Genomic DNA, 12,158 nt, shown 5'->3' with positions numbered 1-12,158 from the left:
CCCTTTATCAGAACCTTTAACTGTAAAAATATTTTCCCAATTTGTTACTTCCCTTCTAATCTTATTTGCATTAGTTTTGTTTGTATAAAAGCTTTTTAATTTGATGTAATAAAAATTTTCTGCTTTGTGATCAATAATGATCTCTAATTCTCCTTTGGTCACAAATTCCTTCCTCCTCCACAAGTCTGAGAAGTAAACTATCCTTTATTCCTCTAATTTATTTATGATCTCATTCTTTATGCCTAAAGCATGGACCCATTTTGATCTTATCTTGATATATGGTATTAAGTGTGGATCCATATCTAATTTCTGATTGGCACATTTTTAAAGTGTAACATTGGTAAAATTCCTTATAGCAGCAAGGGCATATTGACACTAATTGTTAACGAGTAAGAATTCTCCATCAATTATGAATTAACTACTAACCAGTTATTAAGTTTATGAAAATGTCTTTGAATGGATTTGTGAATCTCTTGATTTAATATTCTTCACATCTTCTTTAATCTTTTGATATCAAAATATATCTTGGACCATAGAGTTGGAGGAGACCTTTAGAGCTCGTCTAATCCAATTTTCTCATTTTATATAAATGAAGTGAAGTCGTGGAGAGGTTGTGATTTGCCCTGAAGTTTTGATATGACTTGTCCTAGGTAAAACTGCTACATATGTACAATGCAGAACTTGAACCCAAATCTTCCTGACTTTGAAACTAACATCCATTAAGTTGTGCTGCCTCACAACTTCACGTAATAATTTGAGTTGACCTTTGTTTGAGAATTAAAAACTGGTCACATTGCTTGTCTCAGATGTCTATGTGCATGTTTGGCAGACATGAACTTCTGCTGTTATTGTGTTTATAATGACATCCTCAAATTGAAGGAGATTCAGACGCCTTTCAAGTTTTTCCTCCTTGTTTTTTCACTCCTCCAACATCCAATTTGGCCAACCTAAATAAAAGGCTGCGACTCTAGAATCTTATGCTTTGACTTTAGAACTTATTTGATAGTATTCAACTGCAATAATAAGCTTCTCTCTTACCCTTAGTTATGTGGTTAAAAGGTATCCTTTGAAGCTCTGCTCAAGCATCTCTCTGTAGCTCTCTAGTCTGTAAGGTCCATAGAAGATGCCAAACTGCACTGACAAGAGTTTCCCCATCCCAGACTTAGATATCTTAACCTAGCAAAACCACAGGTCTAGCCCTTTCCCCATCCTGTGTGCCAAGAAAACTGGTGCTAATGCTTTAGACTGAACCTGACTCAGTCTCTGGGAAAGGACATATTGCAGAGATTCAGTTGAGCATAGCTTTCTCACTTCTGTGCTGACCGTGCTGGTCTGCTGGTAAGAGGGAGGAACTCATGACTTCTATAGGTTGATGGGTTAACAAGCCACTGGGTAAATTCCTGTTCAACTGAGGCAAATCTAATTTTTCCTTCAGAGGTATTGAAACCAGCTTTAAGATTTTATTAGCCTATGAGTTCAGAAAAGCCTTACATGAACTGATACTGAGTAAAGTGAGCAGAACCAAGAGAACATTATACACAATAAAAAGATCATATGATGATCGGCTGTAGTAGACTTGGCTCTTCTCAATAATGCAGTGATTTAAAGCAATTTCAATAGACTTAGGATGGAAAATGCCTTCTGCATCAAGAGAGAGAATTATGGAGAATGAATGTGCATCTAAGCATAGTATTTTCACTTTTTTTTTGTTTTTTTCTTGTGGTTTTTTTCCCCTTTTGATTTGATTTTTCTTGTATAACTTGACAAATATGAAAATATATTTAAAAGAATTGCACATATTTAATATATATCAGATTACTTGCTGTCTTGGGAAGAAGAGAGGTGATAAGAGAGAAAAGAAGAAAAATTTGGAACGGAGTCTTACAAGAATAAATGTTGAAAACTATATGTATATTTGGAAAAATACTATTGAAATTCATTAGCCTAAGGCTGCTAGGTTGCCCAGTGGATACACATTGATTGTCCTTCAAGTCAGGAAGCCTTGAATTCAAATGTAGCCTCAGACACTTGTATGATCCTAGGAAAGTCACTTAATACTGATAAAGCTGAGATTTCAGCTTCAGGGGGGAAGGAATGATCTTGTGGGCCTTGTTCTAAAGGGACAAGGTAGATGACAAAGCCTTAGGGTCCTTAAAGTGAAGCAACATAGGGCAATGCTCAATAATCCTTAGGTACATGGCAGATAATAGTAGTGTATAGGAAAAGCTTGGAAAAAGGAAGGTGCTGAAGCTACAGATACTAGAATAATTTAATTCATGTGGGGACATTTAAAAGATAAATGTTTGTTGAATTATAAAGAAGAATAAAAAGACTTTACTCCTTGGAACATGGGGATTGTTTTACAAAATTATCAGCATGTTTACTAACCTATTACTAGCAAGTCACCATAGTGAGGTGTCCAAAAAGTGTGACATCATTCCTGCCCTACAGTGGTTGACAAGTGGGAGTCTTCTTTTTTTTCATTTTCTTTTTTTGTTCAATCGTGTCCAACTCTTCATGAGCCATTTGTGATTTTCTTGGTAAAGATATTAGAGTAGATTGCCATTTCCTTCTCCAGGTCATTTTACAAATGAGAAAACAGAGGCAGACAAAATGAGATGATTTAGCCAGAATCTCACAGCCTAGTAAGTGTCTGAGGCCAGATTTGATCTCAGGCCTTCTTGAGTTAAGATCTTGCATACTATCCACTGTTCCATGTTTTTGTCCCATATTAGAATATGTTATAATGAAGAGAATACTAGAACAGAGGTTGAGTTTTAACATGTCCATAATTAGGGCAGGGTTGGCAGAGCTTTGCCTGAGATGCCAACTTCCAACGGGACAGAAAAATGATCAGCATAGAAATTTGAAGTTCTTTCTATTATACTCTGTTGAAGATACAGAACCCACAAATGAAACAAAGAACAATAAAAATATCAGATAAGCACAAGGTATTAGAATGTGCAATGTGCTATGATGCATGAGAAAGGGGAGAGGGATACGTGTTAGCTAGAGTAATTGAAGAATTCATAGACACCATCAGCCCCCTCTCCAATGGAAAACCGTGTGGCCCGATTAGTTGCAGTAGATGGAGGCAGTGAGTGAATACTGTGACATACCCGAGCCAAGCTGAGAGTTGATAGAAAGAAGTGGAATTTTTGCATTAAGTGAGTGCCAGAAACAAGAATGTGGCAGTTGGGCAAAGTCATGGGAAAGCAGGCCTTAACCTTTCATTAGAAGTGGCTTTTAGGTTGATTATATAGGTTCTGGGAAGGGGATCTATTCTCCAGCAATACCAAGTCCTTTATCCTTGCAGGGGAGTCTTACCTCCCCCCAATAATTTGAGGGTCCTTATAGGCCTGGAGGAGTCAGACCTTAGAAAAAAGAAATATCTGTGGATTCAGGTATGAATCTTCCCATTTTCTACTTAAAGGCAAGGAAGTTTGGGGGGAAAGGGAAACCAGTATCACAACAGGGAAAAACTAAAAAGGGGACAAACCTTTTTAGAGCACTACGAGCATGCAGTAGTCAAGGGGCAGTGATGGGTATGGTCAGATGGAGCAGAAGAATATATTTTGGAGAGTAATGTGAGAATACAATTGAAAAAGTTAGATAGAACCATCATCTGGCAAAGATGTATGTAAAAGAAACGTAACCAATGTTGCTCATGTGAATTGAATTTATTTGAATTTAAGAAGTCTTCGAATGCTAAGGTGAGTTTGGCTTGATTTAATATTAATTATAGCTAATATTTACATAATACTTACTACATGCCAGTCACTATGTGCTAAGTGCTTTACAATTATTATCACATTTGATCCTCTGATAAATCCTGGAAGGTAGGTGCTGTTACTAACCGCATTTTACAAATGAGGAAACTGAGGCAAACAGAGTTAAGCAACTTGCCCAGGATCACATAGCTAGTAAGTATCTAAGGGTCCTACTACTCAGCTGTTATGGATAGATAATAATAATCAAAAGTACTGGTATAGTAAAGGAAGCTAGACTTGGAATCAAAGGTCCTTGGTTTAAATACTGAGGCACTTAGTAACTGTGTTACAACAGGCAAATCATGTCACTTTTCTGTGTTACCTCACAGTACACAGGTACATACTGAGTTTGTGCACAAACTCACAGGGCTATTATAAGAATCAAATTGGATAATGTCTGAAAAATGCTTTGTAACCTTTGTGGCTCTCTATAGATATCAATTATTTTTATTCCTAGGCCCTGGAGATCCAAAGATAATTGGCCTCTCTGAAGGCAGCTTCATGAAACTTAGAATCTGACTTAGTATGCATGCTCCTTTTTTCTGGATTCTGCAACTGCCTATCCAATCTTATTTATCTTTGAAGGCCCAATACTGAATTCTGTCCTTTCCAAGAAGGTCCTACTCTGGCTCAAGCAAGTCTTTCTGTATCATGACTATTTAAAACTTTTACTGTCTACTCTATACATTTTGCCATTCGATTTTATGTAGACACACCCTAAAATATGATGATTGACTCTTCTGGAGAAGAGGTCCAGGTAGGTATCATAGAGGAAAGAGCACTCTGGCCTCAGATTTTATCAACTATAGAACTCTAAGCAAGTCACAACTTCTACCTCAGTCTCCTTATTTATGAAGTAAGGTTAATAATAGCATCTACTTCCTGAAGATGTTATAATGACCAAACGAGATAATAATTGTAAGGTACTCAGCACAATCCCTGATATATGTTAGTTATTATGGAGGGGCGAGGGAAGGCAGGGGGAATGGCTAGGTGGCACAGTGCCAGGCCGGGAATCATCCTGAGTTTAAATCTAATCTGATACTCACTGTAAGATCCTGAGCAAGTCACTTTAACCTGTTTGCCTTCATTTTCTCATCTGTAAAATGAGTAGGAGAAGGAAATGGCAAATGACTCCAGTAACTTGGCCAAGAAAACCCTCAAGGGGATTACACACATTTGGACATGACTGAAATAACTCAACCACCACAACAACATCAATATGGGGTAGGGGACTATGGGTATGGAATGGCTCACTGATATCTGTATCCATAACAGGAAACCTTTCTTCCCTGTTGCCAGAGTTCTTTCTTCAAACTCTCCCAAACTGTAGTTGCTCCTGCTAACAGCATTGTCCAGATGCCACTAAATCATTACCAGAATTCCACATTCAGAATTTCTGCTTACTTCCATTTCCCAGGTCTCTGATTTTTGGAGATTTCTCACCACAATTGTCTACTTTTGGGCTTTATGTCATTTGGCTGCAATTTCTTCATCAGGAAAATGAGGAGATTGGACTAGATGATAGCTCTAAATCTATGACTTATGCTTCCACCAGTATGTCTATCCCTCATCAGCCTCTGTCCAAATGAAAGCTTTCTTGCTTCTTTGGAGCTTAGTGGAATTTAAGACTAAGGAGATTCTGAGTTTAAGAGAGCTGAGGCTCAGAAATTAATATTTCGATTTCAGTTATGTTAAGAATTAAACAGGTTTTTGTAAACAACCAAATTTTATGTTTATTTCCATGAGAAAATGAATCCTAAATTCCAGTCATTTGAGGGGTGATTTCTAGGTTCTATGCAACTTTCTCCTAAGACATATTTCAGAAACTTTCAGAATACAAGACAACCTATTTTAAGTTAGAATTAGTTGTATTTAGTTTTATATGTTTCTTGTACCATTTTATCCTTTATTCATTCAACAATACTTCAATTCAAGGATGTGTGATTTCAATGGTGTCAGATCTAAGCCATCTACCCCTGGTTAAGACTGTCCTTGAGGGTTGCTTTGATAATGATCTTCTCTAAATTTACCTAGGCCAGTCTTTGAATAACAGACCATAGAGTTTATCATTTCAGTTCATGTTTGGTGCAACTGGACATGTCTTCCAGAACTCAGCTGCACCGTGCCACAGTGAAGCATGAAATTCAAACTCTATCTGTAGAACTGTGTTGTGTGCTGAAAGAATCAATACAAAAGATAGACTGCCTCCTTTCTTTGCAGAAGTGGGAGATGATGGACGACTCGGTCAGATTTTGTTAGATTTGTTGAATTCTTCTTTTTCTTTTTGTTACAACACTGATTCTGTGGGTAAGGCCATCCATACTCATCTTGCCCTGAACTCCAAATGACTCCAGAAGAGAGAGTAAGGCTGCCTCACTTAAATCCAATTCATTTGCAAGGCAGGTTATCATTCTGATGATTTTATTGGTTATCTCTGAGAACAAAGGATGAACAACAACTTTCTGGGAAGGAACGGTATATATTTGGAAATTAAGGTCAAATAAAAATACCATATTATCAATAAAAAGTGTCTTTAAAAAAAAACCCCAAAACAAAGATGCTTTTTCTTATTAGCTCTTAGGAAAAAAAAAAAAAAGACAACTTAGGGAGGATATGATAAATATTTTCAAGTATTTGAAGAGCTGGCATTTGGAGGAGAAACTAGATTTGTTCCGTTTGGTCTCAGAGGACAAAACTGGGAACAGTGGACTAACATTTGGGAGGTTTAGGTTTGAGTCAGGTAGACTTCCAAATAACTAGAACTATTCAAAAATATTATGCACTTCTTGAGGTGGTGAGTCCTTTTTCCTCAGAGGTCTTAAAGTAGGGACTGGATGACTCCTTGCTGGTTATTATCCAGGATTCCTTTTTTTTTTTTTTTTTTTTTTTGTATGAGCTATAGCTAGATGGCTGCTAAGGCCTCTTCCAGATCTCTAGTTCTATGATATGCAAGTTCTTGACCTTCAGGTACTTACAGTTTCCTAATAGTGATAGAGTTGACTATTAGGTCTATATCCTAAAGAGGTCATAAAAAAGGGGAAAGGCTCTCAAAGTATAAAAATATTTATAGCAACTCATTTCTATAGTGGCAGAGAATTGGAAATTGAGGGAATGCTCGTCAAATGAGTCCCAGAAGAAGTTTTAGTATATGAATGTGATGGAGTATTACTGTACTATAAGAAATGAAGAGCAGGTGGATTTCAGAAAAACCTGGAAAGGCTTAGAGGCACTGATGCAAAGTGAAATGAGCAGAACCAAAAGAACACAGTACACAGCAGCAGCCATGTTGTGCAATGATCAGCTATGTATGACTGACTTAGCTCCTTTAAGCAATGCAAGCAACAGTATTCCAAGACAAATCCCAAACACTCATGATGGAAATGCTATCCACATCCAGAGAAAGAACTGATAGAGACTGAATGCAGATCAAAGTGTGCTCTTTTCCCTTTTTTGTATGTTTTTTTCCCTTTTGTTCTGTTTTTTTCTTTCACATGACTAATATGGAAATATGTTTTACTTTATTGCAAATTGTATTTTGATTTTTGATTGCAAATTTGCTTGATATCAAATTGTCATATCATTTTAGGGGGAGGGAGGAAAGAAGAACATTTAGAACTCAAAATTTTACATAATAAATAAATGTTATAGCCTTGATCAGAAGAATTATTTCCTTTTTCAAGGTCCAATATAGTTAATCAGGTAAAAATACCAATAGTATGTAGACTATTGACTTTGGGTCAACAGTTAGTCCAAAGCTTTTATAAAGTGCTTGCTCTGTGTCAATAACTTTCTCTCTAAAAATGCAAAGAGAGAAAAATAAATCAGCAAATAAAAAGAAAACTAATTTTAAAAATACAAAAATTGCTGAGTGAAACGAGCAGAACTAGGGGATCATTATACACTTCAACAATGATACTGTATGAGGATGTATTCTGATGGAAGTGGATATCTTCAACATAGAGAAGAGCTAATCCAATTCCAATTGATCAATGATGGACAGAATCAGCTACACCCAGAAAAGGAACACTGGGAAATGTGTGTAAACTGTGAGCATTTTTGTTTTTCTCCCCAGATTATTTTTACCTTCCGAATCCAATCCTTCCTTTGCAACAACAACAACAACAAAAATTCGGTTCTGCACATATATATTGTAATTAGGATATACTATAACATATTTAATATGTATGGGCATGCCTGCCATTTAGGGGAGGGGGTGGAGGGAAGGAGGGGAAAAATTTGGAACAGAAGGGAGTACAAGGGATAATGTAAAAAATTACCTATGCATATGTACTGTCAAAAAAAAAAATGTTATAATTATAAAATTAATTAAAAAAAAAAAAGAAACTTACAAAGAAGTAAAGAAAAGATGGACGGCTCCAAACACAATATTTAGCATTTATCATAAAGGCTTTATTGAAATGAAAATTTATTGCTTTATACTTTGAATCAGGAAAAATCTGTATAGGTAGCAGAGAGCTGGAGATTACAAGAGAGAGATGCAGAACAAGTGCATTCCAGGCATGGAAGACCATTGGTGGAATGACTCTGACATGGAGATGGAGTGTCATGTATTAGAAACAGCTAGAAAGTCAATTTTATTGGAGCAGAGAGTAGAAATAAAGTTAAATGAAATTAAAATGGAATGAAGAGTAGGAAAGGAGTAAAAGACTTTAAAAGAAAAGCTGAGTATTTGTTTTATCCTAGAGTCAATAATGAATCTGAAGATTTTTGAGCAGGGGGGTGATATGGTTAGGACTGTGTTTTAGAATTATTAATTTAGTAGTTTAATAAAAGGATAAATTGGAAAATGGAAAAAAATAAAAATACAAAAATTAAAATATTAAAAAAATTGTCTTGACATATAATTAGAAAAAATAAAATACTGTTTAGAAAAAATAAAATAAAATGATGGGTTGGGCTAGATGATCCTGGATGTTCTTTCTACCTCTAATAATCTATGAAAAATTCTCTATGAAGGGATGATAGGAAATATAGATATGGAACTATTAAATACTAATACAAAACAGTATGTGATTAAATGCTGAGTAACAGGCAGGAAACAGAAGACAGCAGATCAATTGAGAGTTGATAGTAGTTGTTACAATTTCAGTGTATTTACACCTCAGAAACTGGCAAAGGCTATACATCAGGATTATTTTGTTGTTTTAAATGCCTAGACTTAACTAACAGAGAAAATGCTTATGCAGACAAAACTTTTTAAATGTTATGGGTATTTTTTTTGTTTCCAGAGAAATGATAGTTCAACATTTATCAAAATGTTATCAAAAACCGCTGAGGTGGTTAGAGAAGGACCCCTGAAGAAAGTAATACTATGTGCTGGACCTTGGAGGAGGATAAGTTTTGGACTGGTAGATGAAATAGGGAAGGAATTTTTAGACAAGGAAGGAGTCTTGGAGACAGTAATAAGCCCGGTGTTTTAAGAGGAAGAAGAAAAAAGTCTTCCGACTATAATAAAAGATATAGCAGATAATGGGAGATTATGAAAAAGGGAGAATTCCATTCCATCCAACAGACTTAATTTACTATATAACATTCTGGGCAGGCATTATAAAACACAGACTTAAGATATAGGTAATTGCAGAGCTAAACAGTGAGAAGTCTTTTATTTTATTTTATTTTAATTTTTTAATCTTTTTTATATCTTTTTATTTACAAGATATATGCATGGGTAATTTTACAGCACTGACAATTGCCAAACTTTTTGTTCCAATTTTTCCCCTCCTTCCCCTCCCCCCTCCCCCAGATGGCAGGTTGACCAATACATGTTAAGTATGTTAAAGTATAAATTAAATACAATATATGTATACATGTCCAAACAGTCATTTTGCTGCACAAGAAGAATCAGACTTTGAAATAGTGTGCCCTTAACCTGTGAAGGAAATCAAAAATGCAGGCAGACAAAAATAGAGGGATTGGGAATTCTATGTCGTGATTCACACTCATTTCCTTGAGTTCTTTTGCTGGGTGTAGCTGGTTCAATTCATTACTGTGGTGAAAAGTCTTAAATACAAAACTGAGAATAAATTTTCATGTTTCATGTCTGTAGGAGGCAGAATGGTGTAAAGAGCCTCAGAGTGCCACTGTGAGATCGTGGGTGTGTGAGATGCAAAGATCCTAACTGAAACTGACTGCTCAAAAGCATGGTACAAAACAGAAAGTTTCTTTATTTCAATTCTCTGGAGAAGCGGGGCACTCCCTTCACCAGCATGTCTGGAGCAGGGAAAACCAATTTTACAGAAGTAATGATAGTTATATAGTCAAGGTTTACAGAAACACTATTTGCCCACTCATCTTATGTTAATCCTTTTTAAATTATTGAGCAACTCCATCTTTTTTATTTTTCTTTGGAATACTGGTTTCAAAATGTTAACAAAAAGGGGTCTGGGATCTGTTTTGCTTCAAAGGTTAATAATTAAACCAGAGGGGTTAAAGGCTGGTCTATTTTACTTTAGTAAATAGTCAATTAACAGATAGAGATTGCCAGTTTGGAGACTTCTTGGATATTTCTGGGCTATTAAACAACTAGTCAGATTTTTGTTCTTCTTTAAGTAGTTGAACAAGGGTCTAAATGCTGGAAGAGTAAATCTTTGCTCTTCTCCCAGAGCCTTAATTATTAAACAGACCCTTGGTGTTGAGTCTTGACTTACCCAAGGTTATTATTCTGAGAAGTCCTGTTTCCCTTCCCACTCATGGGGGAGGTAGGAGATCACTATTGGGTTGAACAGATTGGCTTTGGCCTTTGCCTTGTACCCTATCTTGTGGAAAACTTGCCCAGCAACAACAGAAACTTTTCCTAGTTACAAAGGCTGTTTTTGGGACTGGGGCAAACATGCCCCAGGTCTTTGAAACCTCCTGGACCTGGCTGGATGGGCAACCACATCCTGTTTTTCTGTTCCTTGTAGTTAACTGCCCATGTAAGAACTAACAGCCCCTGAAACCTGGCCCAGAAATGTGTATGAATGTGAGACCCTAAGTCTAGCTTGCTGCTAATCTCTTTAAGGATAAACCCACCTTGCTCCTTGCAATAAAATCTGACTTGCTCCCTGAAATCCTTCTCCCCTCCCCTTCCCGCAGGGCTGACTGAGCCTGACATATCAGGGTGATGTTAGCCAGGTCATTCCCCTCTCTTGGCTTATTTCCTCATCTAGAAAATGACTAGATGGTTTTTACAATTCCTTCCAGCTCCTTTATTCCAATTTTTCCTACACCTTGGCAAGAAAGCACACCCATTGAGAAGCAGTGTGATCATGGAAAATGGGGTGTATTCAGACTCAGAGGAAATGAGTCAAATTCTGCCCCTGCGATACCGGAGAAATCCCTTCCTCACTTGGGTGTCCTTATCCAGCCTCCGAAGTCCTTGCCAGCTCCGAACCCATCTGGTCCTCACTTGACATTGCTCATTGGCTCTGACCCTGGATCACTCCAGACTCGGAGGCGGATGATGAAATCCGAATCCAAATCAGTTTCCAATCCAGTCCTCTTCATTCAGTCCGCCCTCCGCACAGCTGCCAAAATGGCATCCCCACAGTGCTCATCTGAGCCTACTCAATAAACTCCAGTGGTTCCCTATGAAGCTCTGGGATCAAATAAAAGCTCTGCTCTTCGGCGTTTGCTGCTTTTTGCAAACTGGCTCCATCCTGCCTTTCTTACTGCACAAGCTCGCTTTCTGGGCCTCCCTCACATGGTGCCCCGTCTCCCAGATCTCTCGGGCCTAGAAGGTTCTCCTGACTTTAGCTTTGGAATCCCAGCTTCTGCTTGAGACCCTTCCACTCCCCTTTGCCAGACCTTTCTTCCGGCCAAGGATAACTGTTTGCAGATACGTGCATGTGCCCTTCCCCACTTTATAATACAAGCTCCTCGCGGCAGGGACAGCTTTGCTTCTGTATCCCGGCATCTGGCCCCGTGCCGGTCATGTAGTAAGTGCTGCCGAACGCTTGTTTGGCGAAGAAAGTGACCTATGGAAGCTGAAACTAGGCAGCGCGACCGTGGGCACACAACAGGCGCCCGAGGAGTTCTGGTATTGTCGCGACCCCCTAAGGCCCTTTCTCCGAGGAGGGGCTTTTAATTCTTAAGTACCGCGCACAGGTAATAGTTAGAAGGGAGCCCACTGATCCTGAAGTGCAGTTCTCGGAACGCCCCGTTAAGAGCCTGTGCTGCCAATAACAAGGACGGCTTCAGGCTCCCGGCCCGGGCCGCGATCCCCTCCCCGGACACGGCGGTCACGCCACGGCGCTTTCCGTCCCGGTAGAAGGCTCGGCGTGCACTTTAGCAAGCGGAAGCGACGGCGCCCGAGTCACGTGGCGGCAGGATCGGGAACGTGGCAGAGGGCGGGCCAGAGAGCGAGCGCGCCGCGTCCGGGGCGCT

This window comes from Sminthopsis crassicaudata, chromosome 5 (genome assembly GCF_048593235.1).
Source record: "Sminthopsis crassicaudata isolate SCR6 chromosome 5, ASM4859323v1, whole genome shotgun sequence".
NCBI lineage: Eukaryota > Metazoa > Chordata > Mammalia > Dasyuromorphia > Dasyuridae > Sminthopsis > Sminthopsis crassicaudata.
The sequence above is the reverse complement of the archived record's forward strand: the minus strand, read 5'-3'. Positions refer to the sequence as shown.